The sequence below is a fragment of the Bubalus kerabau genome, chromosome 4 (assembly GCF_029407905.1).
Source record: "Bubalus kerabau isolate K-KA32 ecotype Philippines breed swamp buffalo chromosome 4, PCC_UOA_SB_1v2, whole genome shotgun sequence".
NCBI lineage: Eukaryota > Metazoa > Chordata > Mammalia > Artiodactyla > Bovidae > Bubalus > Bubalus kerabau.
The window spans coordinates 157378024-157383405 of NC_073627.1; the positions used below are offsets into that span (position 1 = coordinate 157378024).

Sequence of the window (5382 nt, forward strand, 5' to 3'; positions counted from 1 at the left end):
CACAGCAACCCACTCCAGTATTGTTGCCTGGAGAATCCCATGGACAGAGGAGCCTGGCGGGCTATAGTCCATAACGTTACAAAGAGTTGGACACAACTGAAGCAACTTAGCATACATACATAGTTCCTAAGTTTTGTCAGGGGATGATCTTTGTTCTTGTCCTGAAGAATAATTTAATTAACAAAGACTGTACACACACACACACACACACACACAATAAAAAACACCCAAAGATTTAGAAGATTTGGAGTCAAATTCATGCTCCAGAACTTATATGCAACATTCTGGGTTCCTAAATATGTTATGATTTAACTTCTCTGAATCTAGGTATCTTCACATGTAATTCTCACAACACCACTGGTAAAACCCACTATGCTTGTAATGACTTAATAATGATGAACATTTATTGAGGACTTAATGACTTATTACGCTCAAATTGTTGTGGTCTTCAGCTGATGAGGAGCACTTTGAGAAACCCACTGCAACTACTTTGGTTTTATCCCCTGCACTAGGCCTCTACATGTTAATGTTCCAAGAGCAACTGCAGTTTCCCTAAGTTGCAACCTTGGTCCATGGCCCTCTCCCTAGAAGAGCACACCATGGGCACTCATAGAGCTTTACTGACTTACTGCTTGATGATGCTAAGAGTGATGGAAAGGACTTCCCTGTTGGTCCAGTGTTAAGAATCTGCCTAAGAATGTCCCTGCCAATGCAGGGGACACGGGTTTGATCCCTGGTTTGGGAAGATTCCACGTGCCTTGGGGCAGCTGAGCCCCTGTGCCACAACTACTGAAGCCCAAGAGCTCTAGAGCCCATGTTCACTGAAAACCTGTGCACAGCAACAAAACCCAGTACAGCCAAAAATAAATAAATTAAAAAGTGGTAGAGAGCCACTGATTCACTTTAGTACTTGAGAAAATACTGAATTTTCTGAGATAAGCAGCTATGGAGGGGAACTGGAAGATTGCCAGTAGTATCTTAAAGCATTCGCTGCTATGTGTTTAACCCTCAAAAGGTCGTGTATGAGAGCAGCCACCTCGTTCAGCTGAGGGAACTGCAGGCACTGGAGTAGGCATTTCTCTTCTTCACAAAAAGGAATTTATCGAGTGCACTTGAGTCATCTTGCTCAGTTTCTCAGTCATGTCTGACTTTGCGACCCCATGGACTGCAGCCCTCCAGCTTCCTCTGTCCATGGGATTTTCCAGGCAAGAATACTAAAGTGGGTTGCCATTTCCTTCTCTAGGGGATTTTCATGACTTAGGGATTGAACATGCAACTCTTGCATTGTCAGGCAGATTCTTTACCACTGAGTCATCTTGAGACCTTACTAAAAATACAGAGTCTGATTCAGTAGGTCTAGGGTGCTGCTGGGCATCTACATCGCAGCAAGCTCCCAGGGGTAGACAGTGCTGCTGGCTTGCAAACCGCATTTTGAGTAACTAGTCAAGAGTTCATACTCTGTTTCTCATGTGTTTCCCCCAACCCTATCCAAGCCAAGGGGCTCGAAAGTTGTCTCAGAAAGTGAGTACACAGAATAGCCTAAGCTCCCACGAAGCTCCCTATGACTAAAAGAGACTTTCCATTTCCTGAGAAAGAGATCACTGTTAAATTCTGAAAGCCAAAGAAAAAGAGACTCTAAGAAAGCAGAGGGAGAGGAGTGGCTCACTACTTACAAGAGATCCTCATGTGCGTTCACGCTGTCGATTCAGTCGTGCCCAACTCTATGCAACCCTATGGACTGTAGCCCGCCAGACTCCTCTGTCCATGGGATTAAGTGCTAATTTCTCCCTAGAAACCAGGACGGCCAGAAGGTAGTGGGATGACACTGAAAGTGCTGAAAATAGAAACTGTCAACCAAGAATTCTACATCTGGCATAACTATACTTCACAAATGAAGGAGGAATTAAGATCTGCCCCACAACAAATTCTAAAAGGAGTTATTTGGGCTGAAATAAAAGGACTCTTGAGAGTAACTTGAATTGACATGGCACCAGTAAAGATAACTACATAAGTAAGTGTGGAAATGACAACATAAATATATATGCTCCGTGTAATTATATTTTTCCTATTTGATTTAAAAGACAAGTGTGTAACACAATAATTATAAATCTGTATTGATGGTCACACTATGTATAAAGATTGATTTGTATAATAATAACAACATAAAGGAGAGGGGAAGGAACAGAGCTTATATAGGAACAAAGTTTTTCCACGCGACTGAAAGTTAGTATTAATTAAAATTATTGATTGTTGGGAATTCCCTGGCTGTCCAATGGTTAGGACTCCACACTTTCATTGCCGAGGGCACAGGTTGGGGAACTAAGATCCTGCAAGGTAAAACAAAATGTTAGATTGTTTTAAATTAAGATGCTAATTTTACTACCCAGAGAAACATTAACAAAAAAAATTTTTTTTAATATCGTAAACAAAATGACTAGAGAATTGAAACAGAACACACTAGAAAACATCTACTTAATACAAAAGAAGCTGATAATAGAGGAATAGAGAAATGAAAAAGACATGGAAAATAAATATCAATTAGTAGATGTAAATCCTACTTCAGAAATCATTACAACAAATGCTAATGAATTAGGCATTCCAATCAAAAGAGAGAGATTGACAGAGTGGATTTTCCCAAAAACATGATCCAATTATAAGCTGTATACAAGAGAGTCTCTTTAGAAAGTTAAAAGATGAGAAAAGATACAGAATGTAAATAGTGACCAAGAGAGTCAAGTGGTTATACTGGTTTGAGTCAACATAGACTTTAAGACAAAAACTGTTACTGGAAACAAAGGACACTTTATAGAGGTATTTAAGGAAATAAATAGGACAATCCAATAGGAAAAATGATTATACAAACATATTCACTTAACAATAGAGGTCTATAATACAGTGAAACGAAACCAGACTTAAAACTGAAAGGAGAAACACATAATTCAACAACAAAAGTTGAAAACATCATGTCCCACTTTCAATAATAAAACAACTAGGCAAAAGAAAAGCCAGGAAATAAAAGACTAGAACAACACTAAAACACAGTTAGATCCAGCAGATGTCTGTAGATAGCATGTGGTCTCTTCCTGGACCACAGATTGAACCCATGTCCCCTGCACTGCAAGGCAGGTTCTTAACCACTGGACCACCAGCAAGTCCCCGTGATTACTGTTTTAATGATTTTTTTAGAGGAAATTTAAAAATTTTAGAACAGTTTTAGATTTACAGAAAAATCGCAACAATAATACAGCTTGCACATACTTCACAACCCAGTTTCTTCTATTAACATTTTGTATTAGTATGGCACATCTACAATAATTAATAAATGAATGTTGACACATTATTATTGACCGAAGTCCATACTTTATTCAGATTTCCTTAGTTTTTACCGAATATGGTTTTTCTGTCCTAGTATTCTAAGATATCAAGTTCTATTTCGTTGTCATGTCTCTGTAGGCTCCTCTTGGTTATGGGCTTCCCTTGTGGTTCAGCTGGTAAAGAATCAGCCTGCAATGCAGGAGACCTGGGATCGATCCCTGGGTTGGGAGATCCCCTGGAGAAGGGAAAGCCTACCCACTCCAGTATTCTGCCCTGGAGAATTCCATGGACTGTATAGTTCATGGGGTCACAAAGAATCAGACACAACTGAATGACTTTCACTTGGCTATGGCAGTTTCTCAGACCTTCCTTGTTCTTGATGACCTTGCCAGTTTTGAGGAGTGTTGTTCACCTTTTTGTAGAATGGCCCACGTTCGGGATTTGCGTCATGTTTCCTCATGATCTGATAGAGATTATGGGATTTGGGAAGGAAGACAACAAGGTAAAGTGCCATTCTCTCCACATACTAGTAGTACATACTATCAGCACGGCTTATCAGGCTTATCACTAGTAATGACCTTATCTCCTGACTGAGGTGGAGTCTTCTCAGATTTCTTCCCTGTATAGTATTTTTCATTTGATTTCACTTGATTTTCATTTCAGATGAGATGGGTGAATGGCATCACCAATGCAATGAACATGAACTTGGGCAAACTTCGGGAGATAGTGAGGGACAGGGAGGCCTGGCATGCTGCAGTCCATGGGGTCACAAAGAATTGGACATGACTGGGCCACTGAACAACAACAATATAGTCTTTTTATTAACTTTTCATATTGTCCTCTTTGACAGTATGACACGACACAGTCAGCAGTTAAAAAGTGGGGAGCTATTCATGTACTGGAAAGACGACAACTTACAGAAATGAAAATATGTAACAGGGAGAGGGAGAGAGGAAGGGAGAGAAAAGTCCACATGTATTACAGGGACTCAGCCACACAATATATCACTAAAGTTTAATTCCCTTTAATTGTAGGGTCAGAAAAGATACTTAGGAATTGATTGATAGCCTAGATCCTGCAAAACCTGCTGTTCTGAGGGGAAGAGGCATCTGTAAATTTCAACAAAATTCCTGGAAAGAATTAATGTGAAATTTTCTGAAGCTACAAAAAAACATCAAAAGAAGCATTAAAATAACCCTAATATTAGGGTTATTTTGTTATCACTAATATTGTGAGTGTGTGGCTGACAACAAACTGTGGAAAATTCTTAAAGAGATAGGAATACCAGACCACCTTACCTGCCTCCTGAGAAATCTGTATGCAGGTCAGGAAACAACAGTTAGTACTGGACATGGAACAACAGACTGGTTCCAAATTGGGAAAGGAGTACGTCAACGCTGTATATTGTCACCCTGCTTATTTAACTTCTATGCAGAGTAAATCATGAGAAATGCTGGGCTGGATAAAGCACAAGCTGGGATCAAGATTGCCAGGAGAAACACCAATAACCTCAGATATGCAGATAACAGCACCCTTATGGGAGAAAGCGGAGAAGAATTAAAGAGCCTCTTGACCAAAGTGAAAGAAGAGAGTGGAAAGGCTGGCTTAAAATTCAGCATTCAGAAAACTAAGATATGGCATCTGGTCCCATCACTTCATGGCAAACAGATAGGGAAACAATGGAAACAGTGAGAGACTTTCTTTTCTTGGGCTCCAAAATCACTACAGATGGTGATTGCAGCCATGAAATTAAAAGACGCCTGCTCCTTGGAAGAAAAGCTATAACCCACCTAGACAGCATATTGGAGAAGGCAATGGAAACCCACTCCAGTACTCTTGCCTGGAAAATCTCATGGACAGAGGGAGGAGCCTGGTAGGCTGCCGTCTATGGGGTCGCACAGAGTCGGACACAACTGAAGTGACTTAGCAGACAGCATATTAAAAAGCAGAGACATTGCTTTGCCAACAAAAGTTCGTCTAGTCAAAGCTATGGTTTTTCCAGTAGTCACGTATGGGTGTGAGAGTTGAACCATAAACAAAACTGAGTGCTGAAGAATTGATACTTTT

General features: G+C 40.2%; 1 long non-coding RNA gene across 1 annotated transcript; it reads right to left on the reverse strand.

Annotated features, from left to right (window-relative positions):
* Positions 1–2103: 2103 nt before the first annotated feature.
* LOC129650540 (uncharacterized) lies at positions 2104–4858 on the reverse strand. Its single transcript, XR_008713811.1, has 3 exons — positions 4614–4858; positions 3387–3778; positions 2104–2327 (listed from the first exon to the last, which is right to left on the reverse strand). It is a non-coding gene; the product is annotated as an uncharacterized LOC129650540 (long non-coding RNA).
* Between the last annotated feature and the right edge of the window lie 524 nt (positions 4859–5382).